Raw genomic sequence first — 12,299 nt, forward strand, 5'->3', positions numbered from 1 at the left:
TTACAAATCTTGCAAGAAGGGTAATTCTTGCCAACTCTTCATAAATATGCCCAAAGCTACATTGCATAATGTGATGAATGCAAGAGAATGGGAAAGCATACTCGAAAGGATGAAATTCCCATTCAACCTCAAGTTTCTTTTGAGCCATTTGATAAATGGGGCATGGAATTCATTGGTCCTATTGATCCCCCATTTGGATATAAAAAGTACATCATTGTATGCACTAATTACCTAACTAAATGGGCTGAAGTGAAAGTAGTAAAGGAAACAAAGAAAAGAAGGTAGTTGAGTTCTTAAGAGAAAATATTTTTTGCAAGTTTGGTTTTCCAAGGGAATTAGTAACAGATCAGGGCTCCCAATTTACCTCCAACCATATTGAAGGGATAATGAAGCATCATCACATTCCCATCGAAATCCTACTCACTACTACCCAAAAGAAAATGGGCAGGTAGTGTAATTCCCCTACCTAATCCGATTATCTTACATTATTTTATTAGCATACTTGCCTTGTGATTGAATTTTGTTCTTGATTCTAATAAGTATTATTAGTATACATATGAGGTGTGTGTATGCTAGCTACATACCCACACCTTGCTTGAATACATTAGTATTTTAAAGCTTAATATGTTAGATGATTAATTAATGGTTAAGCTTGATTGATGATCAATATTATGGTTAGCCTTAAGCTTGATTAATGCCATTTAACCCTTAATCTTGACTTATATTATTAAGTTATATTTAAATATGATTATTGATATCTAAATGATTAGATTATTTTGAATCTGTAAGATTTACTGAGATGATAAAATAGTATTATTTTATTATTTATTATTTTATTACTCCTCATCCTAACAAGTTGTCTCCTCAAAATTATTTTAGGATGAGGCATTGGGGGGAGGGGAGAGTTATGACATAGGTGAAGTGGGTGATAATTAAGAGGGGTAGGTTGGAATTCATTTCGAGGGGAGGCAGAAGCTAAGAGGAGCAGATTGGAGGACGGGTCATTCTTCTTTGTTTTTCTTTCTTTGGAGTTTGAAGTGTGGGATGAGAGGAGGAGAGAATCGAGGGGAGGGGAAGGAGGGAAAAATCAAACAGATTGGATTGTGGTTGGAGGGTGTTGTATCTATTTTGGATGCACTATGATTGCGATTGTCAAATAATTGTTGTGTTGTAAACATGTTATTTTTCCTTGTTGTGAAATTATGTGATACATTTAATTTTGGTTTGAGGACCTGGTTGGGTCCTTGCACGTGGTATTAGAGCCCAAATTTAAATCTAGACCCTAAAATCCACCTACACACATAGATACACCTATTCTATCCTTTTGTACCTATTTTCTTGCAACCACCTCCCCTCACGCCCCCCCCCTCCCCCCCCCCCCCCCCCCCCCCCCCCCCCCCCCCCCCCCCCAAAAAAAAAAAAAAAACTATCAAAATAGAGCACAATCTTCAAAACAATATACATGTGAAAATTACACAAATCAATATTGACAAAATTACCATTTAAAAATAAATCAAACCTTAAGCAAGGGATATGGATTCAACCCTTTTACCTTTTTGTTTCTCAATTTATACTGAATATGCCTATATCCATGTTTTCTTCTTTTACAAGCCCTAATGGGGATATCTTTGCTTAGATATACTAAGTTCTAAAAAAATCAAGAGGTTGGATGCAATACTAAAAGGATGGGAATATGACCTTCCTAGTCTAATTATAACTTTTTCCTAGAATTATGGTTTTACACACTGCTATAGTTAGAACATGTTGCCTCCTTTTATTCTACAACATTAATTCTAGAGGTTTTTCTCTTATTGAAGGAGCCTAGATGTCTCTATAGGTATTTAATGTTATTTTCCTCTGGAAGTAAATCCAAATCCATTTTGAAGCACCAAACCATCCAAATAAGGGTTTTTCCTAACTCTATAAAATAAATGAAATATACTTAGAAAACACTTACAGGAATAGTAAATCCACTATGGTTCCACCACCATAGTGATACAAGAAAGAGATATTATGGAATTATAATGTTGACATTGCAAAAAATTAAATGCATAAAATTATAGCATAGGAAGACAAAAGCATGAAGAAGACGTGATAATTTCAGTGTCTGATGCATTGCCCCACCTAAGGGAAAATGGTCAAGCCTTTCAACATAGTTATTACAAATTGAGTAGTGAGATCAACATTGGTGGGCAGGGGGGGTGCAGGAGGGTGGGGGCAACATAGCATACAAGTATCACAATACTTGACTTTAAACATAACTCCATTCATAGTAGCATCCTTTGCGTGTGGTAATCTTAATCATGGTGTGCGTTCGCCTGTCCATTAAGTAGGTGAATTTGCAGAATAAAAAATATCTTCAGGATTTGGTGGATGTAGAGCATTTGGAACAATACTTGGATGCCTGGTGGAGGTAAGAAAGAGAAGCACCAACACATAAATAGTATAAAAAATTGGCACCAAAAGAATTGCATAACCAATGTTGTCCCCCAAAAAAATTGTGTAAAATTTTCCCAACAAAAAAGACGCAAAATATCGCAAAATTTCCATTGGCCTGTGAACAATATCTTCTCTGACAAATAAATGTGGGATTCAATCCAATGGGCTCAATTATAGAATCACCATGCAAGGAGAGGACGCTAGAAAAGTGTGAAAATTTTAGTGATAGAGGGGAGCTTGCATGCAAGAAGCGAGGGTGTAAAAAAAATGGAGATGGGAAATGGTTGCATAAATGTGATGGTGTTAAATTTAGAGGCATCAAGGTGTGAAGAAGAGGAAGTTGTTGTGAGGCAAATGGTAGAGGTGAAGCTTGCTATTTCCATTCCCATTCCTGATATGATTACCATGCTCGTTTCTCACCTACTTCTTTTTAACTTAGTTTTATTTTTCAACTTACCTAGGCAAAATTATGTTATAGAGAAGAGGCATAAAAATATATTAAGGTTCTAAGGAGAGATTTTGTTACCATCCCGCTCCAAGAAGGGAACTATAAATGCTTTTTTGAAAAATCCATGGTATGATGAAGAATGCAAGGCATCCAGGAGATCTCTAAAAGAGAGAAAATGGAGAAAATAATACAAGAAGACATATGAATATTTTGTACAATAAAAAAAGAAGAATATGTAAATGGAAGAAGAAATGAGTTAATCTATCTTGGAAAGCACAACCTGAAGGAATTATGGAAAGAGCTACAACAAAGGAGGAAGCGGACTGAAAACAATATTACAGGTGGCCAATGGTTGGAGTATGTGAGGTTCCTCTATGAGGGGGTGCATGAAAAAGATACTCCCCCCATTGTGAACACTACAATGGAACTATTCCAGAGGATGATATCAAGCAGTGAATAAAGAATTTAGCAAGCGTTAAAGAAGAGGACATAGATGGGCTTAAAGATGAATTCCTAAAATGGGGAGGTGAGCTCCTTGCTCCTCATTTAAAAGGAAATTTCATTGGGATCATCCAAGACAACTTTCTGGGAGAATGGACTACTAGTGTGGTCATTCCTCTCTTTAAGAGTGGAGATATCGATAACCCTTCTAACTACCACACTATTATGGTCAACCCCCTCATGGGAAGGATTTTTGGGAGCATGATAGAGTGAAGAATCAACATTTGGGCAAAATGTAAAGGAACAAGGGCAAAAGGACAAGCATGCTTTAGACCTAGACACTCTACCATTGACCACTATGTCACCCTTAGACATTTGATAGAGAAATTTTGGGACAAGCAAGGTGAAACAACCTATTTTTGTTTTGTGGACTTCAAGAAATCCTTTGACACAATGCCTAGAGACAAACTATGGAATTGTATGGAAGAGTTGGGTATCCCAGATGAGTATAGAGCAGCAGTTCATAGACATTATGAGAAGGTTAGAGCTAAAATCAGAACAAGTGAAGGAATGTCTGAATGTTTTGGGAGTGACATTGGTGTAAAACAGGGATGTCCTCTATCCCTCACTTTGTTTGATTTATATATCAATAAGCTGGAAGCTTGGTTAAGCAAAGTGGATGGAGAGGGGGTTCATCTAGCAAGCTACGTGGTAAAGTTGCTTCTATACATAGATGATCTTATCCTAATATAAAAAACAACGCATGGATTAAGAGAACACTTAAAGGCCTTAGAATACTTTTGTCAAGAGGTGGGGAAGCAAGTGAACATTAACAAGACCAAAATCATGATTTTCTCTTTAAGTAGAAAAGACAAACCAAACACTTTTCTTTTTGAAGGTAGTCCTCTGGAGATAGTGAAAGAATATAAATATCTTAGGATTGAATTCCACGGAAGCTCAATTGGGAGACTTGTAGGACGAAGATAATTCAGGGAGGATGGAAAGCCTCATACTTACTCCAAAATAGGTGCAGAAAAGTTTAACTTTGGGATTGGAAAACCAAGAAAACCCTTTTTGGTTTGTTGGTTACGTCGGTTGTTCTCTACAGTTGTGAAGTATGGGGAAGAAACATGTCAACTTGCAGATGGAGGTAGTTAGAAAGAATATAGAAACATCTAATTACTAGAAATCTCAAAGTTAAATCCATAGTCCTACAAAATCCTTTTGGCTGAAGAAGGCACTATTCCATTGGAGGCAACAATGATAACCAGGTTAATAATCTATTTAAATAAGACTAAAAACATGGATAACCAGCGTTGACCCAAGATAGTTATGGAAGAGTGATTAGATCATAGGAAGAAAACTTGGATGAAACAAAACAAAAAGTGGTTGAGTAAGTGGAATATCAAGCTACATGAATGCCCTAGCACCAATGAGGAAATTAAAAAAATTGTGATGGAAAAATTTAGGATTTCCATGTGGGCCAATCACAGTGGACATAAAAAAGCATACTACATCAAAGAGTTCAATCCAACTTGTAACCATGGTGAGAAAAAATATTTAGGAGCAGTTATTAAAGGAAAATCAAGGGTGCTATTGGCACAGTTGAGGACAGGGTCACATCACCTTAGATGTGAAATTGGCAGGTGGAAGAACCCCAAGGAAGTTTGGGAAGAGAGAACTTGCATTTTTTGCGATAAGGGTGTGGTGGAGACGGAATGACACTTTGTCATGGAGTGTGCAGCATATAAGGATATCCACATTCAATATGAAAACAATCTAAAGGTTGAAAACATGCACCATCTATTTGACAAAGATAAGATCAATCAGATTGCTAGCCTTCTAGTCAAGACTCATAGCCGAAGATCTGACATCGAAATGAATATGAAGATGAGTTAAGGGTGTTTATTCTCTGGGTCCCTTAGACTTTTCAGCCTTGTGGATGACATTAAAATCATTCATTTCATTTCATTTCCATGAAGGTGCATAGGAGGCATGTGGGCCTCATGCAAGTCCTCAACTTGAATGAAGGCCCAGGTGTGTAGGCTATTTTCATTTTGTTTTATTTATTCATGTATCTTTATTATTATATATATTTATTATTTTTACCTTTTTTTTAATTATATATATGATTTAATTTATTTTATTTACTTTTGGGGGGTTAATTCTCTCTCTATATATATATATAGAGAGAGAGAGAGAGAGATTAATTAAATTATTAATTAGTTAATTAAATCAAAGGTAGTTATTTTATTTCATTATTAATTAAATAATTTTAAATTAATTATTTAATTAAGTGTAGTCCACAGGGTCTTGGATAGATGGTGATCGGGTGTTCTATTAAGGCACTCCTTGATGTGAAGTCACTAGTTCAATTCCCCGTTTCGATCAGGGCAATTTATTGGACATGATGAAGATGTAGTCCCACCAAGCTTACAATTTTTTATTTATTTAATTAAGTGTAAATGATTGCGGCTAAGATTAAATTATTAAAACTAAGGTTAATATTTTGGCTAATTAATTAAGGCTTCAAGATGGAAGAATTTGATGCTAAGAAGGCGAGTCGGGTAGTTGAATAATAAGGCATCATTGTGCTCATTTAGATAGTGATGGGAGAGGATTTAGTGGATCCATGAAGATATGCTTAGTATCAGTAAGACTCATTTACAAACATAGTAAAAGGAAAAACTTACACCTATCATTTTGTAAGCATGTGTGAACTGAGTAAGAGCTAACAAAGTCCTAAGTTGCACTACTAACTATTGTGTGTCATGGAGATATTTGAACAGTTCACAATGGTGAGGACACCAGGAAATCGAGGTTGACACAAGGACAACCTCCTTCAGATAACTCATTTCCATCATCGGAGATAAATCTCATCTTGCACTCCCTAGAGGCAATTAATGAGACATTAATAGGGTGCTAAACAATAGAGTTGGAAGTAGAGAACCCTCCATCAAGGGTAGGAAATCCCGAGGGATTTGGTGACTCTAATATAGGAATTCAAACTAAGGACATTACTAGAGAGCTCCAAAATATTAAGCTACCAGAATTTGTTGGAGGTTATACTAGGGAATAGGCATAAGCCTGGTTGGAAAAAATGACAAGATGTTTCACACTAGAGAGTATACTTCCAATTTGAAGGCTAAGATAATGATATTTCAACTAAAAGGTAGTGATGTGAATTGATGGGGTAACCTAGAGTGACAGCTACACCTCACTCCTAACACAGTTCCTTGAGGGTTATTTAAGGAAATATTTTGGAATAAGTATCTGCCAGGATATTACGAAGAACAACAAGTAGGAGCCTTCCATGATTTGGTGCAGGGAAACCACATGGTATAAGTATATGAGATCAGATTCATGGAATTAGTTAAGTATGTCTCCTACATGGATATTAATCAGCGCTAGGAAGATCACTTTGTTTATGAATTACACCCTAATATTAAGGCTATGGTTAAGATGTGGAAACCATCCTCAATTGCAGAGGATATTGGACATGCTTTCTATGTAGAAGATAACTTGGAAATGAAAGGGGAAAGAAAGCCATTTTTCCACAATAGCCAAGGATTTTTGGGAAGGCCCCTTAGACCTTCTCCATTCAAGGAAATTTGAGGCCACTGCCATATGGAAATAGGATTGTACATAGAATAGTGGCAGTAGGGGTTTCAATGGATTCCAATGCAACTTCACTAGCATCTTTCAGGATTCATGCAAGTCGAGGTCAGATGCGTGGAGATAAAAGTAGGGGTAGGATTGGGTGTGTGTTATATTATTTGCACAACTTATATGCACAACGAAAAAATGGGGGTTCGGGGTAGCGCCCTGAATTGTTTTTTTTTTTGGTGGTTCTTTTGTGTCTTTTTTTGGTGTTTTTTGGGCCCGCATCTCTGCTAAAAATAATTTTCAGGCATATAGTGATTTTTCCCATGGTTTTGTAGTTTCAGTTATGGAACTACGGTTCAATTGGAAGTTCATATTCCATAGGATCTATATTGTATTGTAACAAATTGTATAGATATATAATGAAAAAAATCTTGTTGGTTTTCTCAATTTTGGGTTTCCAAGATAAAATATCTCTGTAATTTTGTGTGTGTGTGTGAGTGATCCTAAATGATCTAGATTGATCTAAAAGAGATTAATGTCAAAAAATTCAAAGTCATCGGATTCAAGTGAAACCCATTCCATCGCATAGAGCTCGAAAAAAAATTCCAATGCAATTTGAACAGAAAAAATACAACTCCATATGAAGAAGTTATTCAAAGTCAAAGTTATGGTCAAAGAAGGTTAAAGTCAAAAGTCAAATTGGTCAAAGTCAATAGTCAACTCACGTTCTGGGAAGTCAAGGTTAAATTCAAAAGTGAAATTGGTCAAAATCAACAGTCAACTCATGTTCTGGGAAGTCAAGATTCATGGTTCCAGATACCAAGTGGCATCAGGAGAGGGCAACAAGTGGCAGTCTTTGGTTGGTTGAATATAGACCAACCGCAAGGCGACATGTGGTCCTAATAGAAGGTGACACGTGGCCTTCATGAGTTGGTCAAATTTATTGTTAACAAACCAACATACAAGATGAGTTGGTCAAATTTATTGTTAACAAACCAACAGACAAGATGAGATTCGATCTCGAGACCTCTGATCCAAAAATATGACATCATACTAATTGGGCTAATGGTGAGTCTTGTTAATAGAACTCTGCCACATATATTTGAGTTGATATGGTTTAATATTAAACAAAAAAAACGGCAGGAACCCGCCAAGATTGGCAACCTTCACCATAACTCCGCCAACCGTATTATTATACGTCTTCCGCTATAAACAACCTACGTGCTATGGTGATAAGGCCTATTGTCCATAATACGCACAATTGGCGGGTCCGTTGACCTCGCCACCGAATCCTTTGAATTTTTTTTTTTTTATATTTTGTACAATGTGCAATATTATAACGTTCGGCAAGGAGGTCGGGATTTGACCCCCCATGGCCTCTCAAAATTTGTTAAAAAATTTATACCAACGTGCCAGCGGGGGAAAAATTGTATTTTTATGCCGCGGATGATTTTTTATGCAAAAAGTAGAGGGGACATAGCAAAAATTTGGAGGCTCATTGTGGGAATTATAGGAGGTATTTTTGAGAGCCGAAAGTTGTGTTGGGTTCCTAGGTCGAGCATAACACAGTAGGACTAGTCAGGAGTCATTTTTATGTAAAAATGATGTACTTTCATGTAAAAATTATGTATTTTTATGGCTTTTATTAATTGATAAAAATGCGTCCCCACTAAATACTGAGCTCAGAGATGTAGGCTTTGACATAGTCAAACTTCGTTATCAATTTTTTGGTGTCGTTTTCTCTTACATGTTTTGTTGTTGCTCTTTATTTGCTGTAAATTTTTTTCAAGATGCCTATGTCATTTAAGTTCAGATTTGTTTAATGGTGATTTTAAATACATGCAAAAACTTTTAAAAAACTAACAAAGCAAGTATTAATTTCGATATTAATTTTGATCGGGACTTCAAATCAGTGTGCACCATTGTATGTTTTCTATTTTTATTAGGAAACTATTTGTAGCAATTAATTGTATAGGGTTAAAACTTATATTTAATATCAGAGTTGTTTTATCTTCAAAGGGACACCTTTATGGCTAAGGGGTTTTAATCGAGCCTATGTGGACCTTATTATAGTGGAAGATATACGACAGTGATTCGTGTGGTGAAAAGAAATGTCATGTAGTTCAAAAATAGAAATCAAGAAATTTAATGGGAAAAGTTTTGAGCTATAGAAGCTCAAAATGGAAGAATTGTTGGTGGATAGAGATCAATGGATTATTGTGGATATAGGTATGACACCTACAGGGATGTCAACAAAAGACTAGATGAAGTTCAAAATGAAAAGAGAACAATATGATTATGTCTCTTAAATTCAGTATTATTGAATGTGTAAGGAGAAGCTATGCCAAAGGAAATTTGGGACAAGTTAGGGGCTTTGTATCAGTCTAAGTCCCTAGTGAACAAACTATTATCCAAGAAAAAATTGTATAACTTGAGGATGAAGGATGGAGGCTTAGTGATAAAGCATGTAAATTCCTTTAGTACTGTGGTGAGCCAATTTTTATCTATTGATATTAAGATTTCAAATGAAGATAAGTGAATTAGTTTGTTGTGCTCTCTACTAGTTGGTTGTCATAATAGGTAGTAATGCAACTATCTAAAATTCGATGAAATGGTCTCATCCTTGTTGTCGAAGGAGATGAGACTAAAAAACATGGAGAGCCATAATGGAGATTCCTTGTTTGTAATAGGACACTCCTAGAATAAAAATAGAAATAAGTACTCAAGTGGGAGATATAAATCTAGATGGAGATATAAATATCCAGGGAAATTTGTAAAGGTATGATGTTTTTACCACTCATGTTTCCACTACCCCTTGAGCAGAGTACAGTGTAGAACAATCAATATTTTTCAGATTTTATCATCATTTTACATCTTCTGGTCTTTTTATTGAAATCCATATTCTGCAACCCTGTGAGCCTTGATGTAAAAATTGATTCTAGTATGTTTATAAAGCCGTGTAAAACATCTAGGTAAGCCTATGATTTTTTACCAAAGAGTTTCGCTCTAGGGAATTTTTTACCCTACGCCAATTATCTGTGTTTTTAAACACTTATAACTCATACAGTTTTTCTCCCAAGCTAGGCCCCAAATCTAGAGTGGCGTTTGATGGTAAGGTCTTAGGTCAGTCCTAGTGTATCAAGTCTCTGTAACTTGTCATAATAGATCATTTATAAAGTGTTGCAGAATTTGGTTGAGTCTAGAGGTCATGTTTTTGTTGTCAAAATTCTCAATTTATATGGGTTTTTCATGTAATATTTTATTAAAAGATGTAAAAAGTGTTGTCTATAGAGGTTCCAGGGAGTATGAGTACTTAATTTTACACCTAAACTCCTAAACTTTCGATGTAGACACAATTTGAGGGTGGAAAATATGTCTAACCCCCTCTAGATTTATTATTATTATTTTCTAGAAAAAATGGCAAGATGAATAGCCATAAATTAGTAAAATAAAAATAAAAATGAGAGAAAATAAAAATTTCTCCAAGTGGAAATATAATTAAAAAGGGAATGTGCACTTTCCAAAAAAGGGATCGAATTCAAGATGAAGAAAAGTCTGGGTGGTTATTTTGAATGAGGGAATTCCAAGAAAATTATTTTTTAAGATTTTCCAATGGTCCAAAACCACCCAGAGGTCAAAGATTGGTCCATCCTATTGTCCTTTGAGATAACCTAAGGTCAATTAGTTATGCCAAAGCATCCATAATGTTTTGTTGTTTTGAGTGATTGGATGACCGGTGAACTATTTATAAACATGTGCTTTAAACTTAGACAATTTTTTGATAAAATGAAAGGTTGTTCTTTAACTGCACATGGTTAGTTTGATTTTAATGTGATGGAGAAGTAGAGTATGGAGAGGTATAATTGATTTGATATTCAAACTGAATATTTAACCATTTACAAGAAGAAATTAAGAAAACAATGCTTTCTTAATCAACAAAATATAATCAAACTATTACATAGATCTAGCGTAATTTATATTCAAAGAGGAATTTACAATAACAAATAGTTTTGTAAATTAGTCTCTTATTTAAATTACAACTTCATAGAGCATTCAAAATGAAACTGATGACTGCAAACGAATTAATTTATATGAAGAAAACATAATGAATAGACAAGATGAAATACAACTTACTGAGAGATAGACCATATGAGGCAAATCCAAAATCTTTTATTATCTCAAAAATGCTCCAACTTAGTAAAAATATGCTTGATAACTTGTTCAAGGGTTCAAACCTTAATAACCCAAATGAGGAATTATTTATACAAAATATCTACAATTTGTTTGGAATAGAATACCAAAATAGTACAAAATTACAAAAATAGAACAATATAATAGGAATTGAAAAACTGCTGAAGAGGTGGCTCTATCCTTTTGGAATTTGTTGATTATTTGGCCTAAAAACACTAATGACTTGTCCTGTTGTCACAATGAGGAATTACTAAATTGTTTCACACAAATGATCCCATCTTTGTTCATTTGGGATTTCTACATTTACCATTTTCCTGACTGTTTCATTCACCTCTGTATACCTTTAGAAATTAGGCTTGGTGAGAAACAAGTGCTTGATTTCATGTAAGATGGTTAAATCATATTCCAAGGCTTCTAGAAAAGCCCTCCCTGTTATCTATCCTTTCACTCCTGCAAATTTGGCTTTGTCCACTACAATAGCATATAACTCCTTGCAATAATCATCTAATCTAATGATCTTATCATTCAAACCTACTAATCCTAACAATCCTTTCTGATTTAAAACATTACAGAAATCTCCAAAGTTTGACACTTAGTTTCCAATTTATTGATAAAATTCTTTTTCTGTAATACCTTTTTTATCTCTAAGATGGTAGTTGTTATGTCAGAGATGTTTATCTCTTCTAATTCCTCTCTTCTCTTTGAATTTAAAATCTTGATCATATATGTGGCTTCTGTTGGCTTGGTTTGCAAGGCTGCTTTTTGTTCTTCAACCACTGCTCTGCATCTAGTAATGAGTTCCTGCTACTAAAAAATGATCTGTATGGATGGCCATACATCTATCATGGATTGAATGATTTTTGTCCAAATACTCTCCTTGGCATGAGCCAAAGTGTCTTCCATTAGTGACTCACTCTTCAACTTCTGGATTTTAAGTTCTAATTTGTGAGTCTTCTACATTTCTTCCAGGTACTTAGTATCATATTGCACTTTCTGCAATTCCTGATTTTGAAATTTCTGAAGTAGTTTTTGGTTTTCCTACTTCTGGATTGATAGTTCATGTGCTAATGTGGCTGGGTTAGCTGTTGTTGATGTAGAATCAATGGTTGTAGATGAGGAACTAGGCTTTGTACCTGCAACTTCTATTGGAACTGCTGTAATGGGCACCATCGCA

This window comes from Pinus tabuliformis, chromosome 3_2 (assembly GCF_031772625.1).
Source record: "Pinus tabuliformis cultivar Carrire ecotype Pingquan chromosome 3_2, CPIR1, whole genome shotgun sequence".
In the NCBI taxonomy this organism is placed as follows: domain Eukaryota; kingdom Viridiplantae; phylum Streptophyta; class Pinopsida; order Pinales; family Pinaceae; genus Pinus; species Pinus tabuliformis.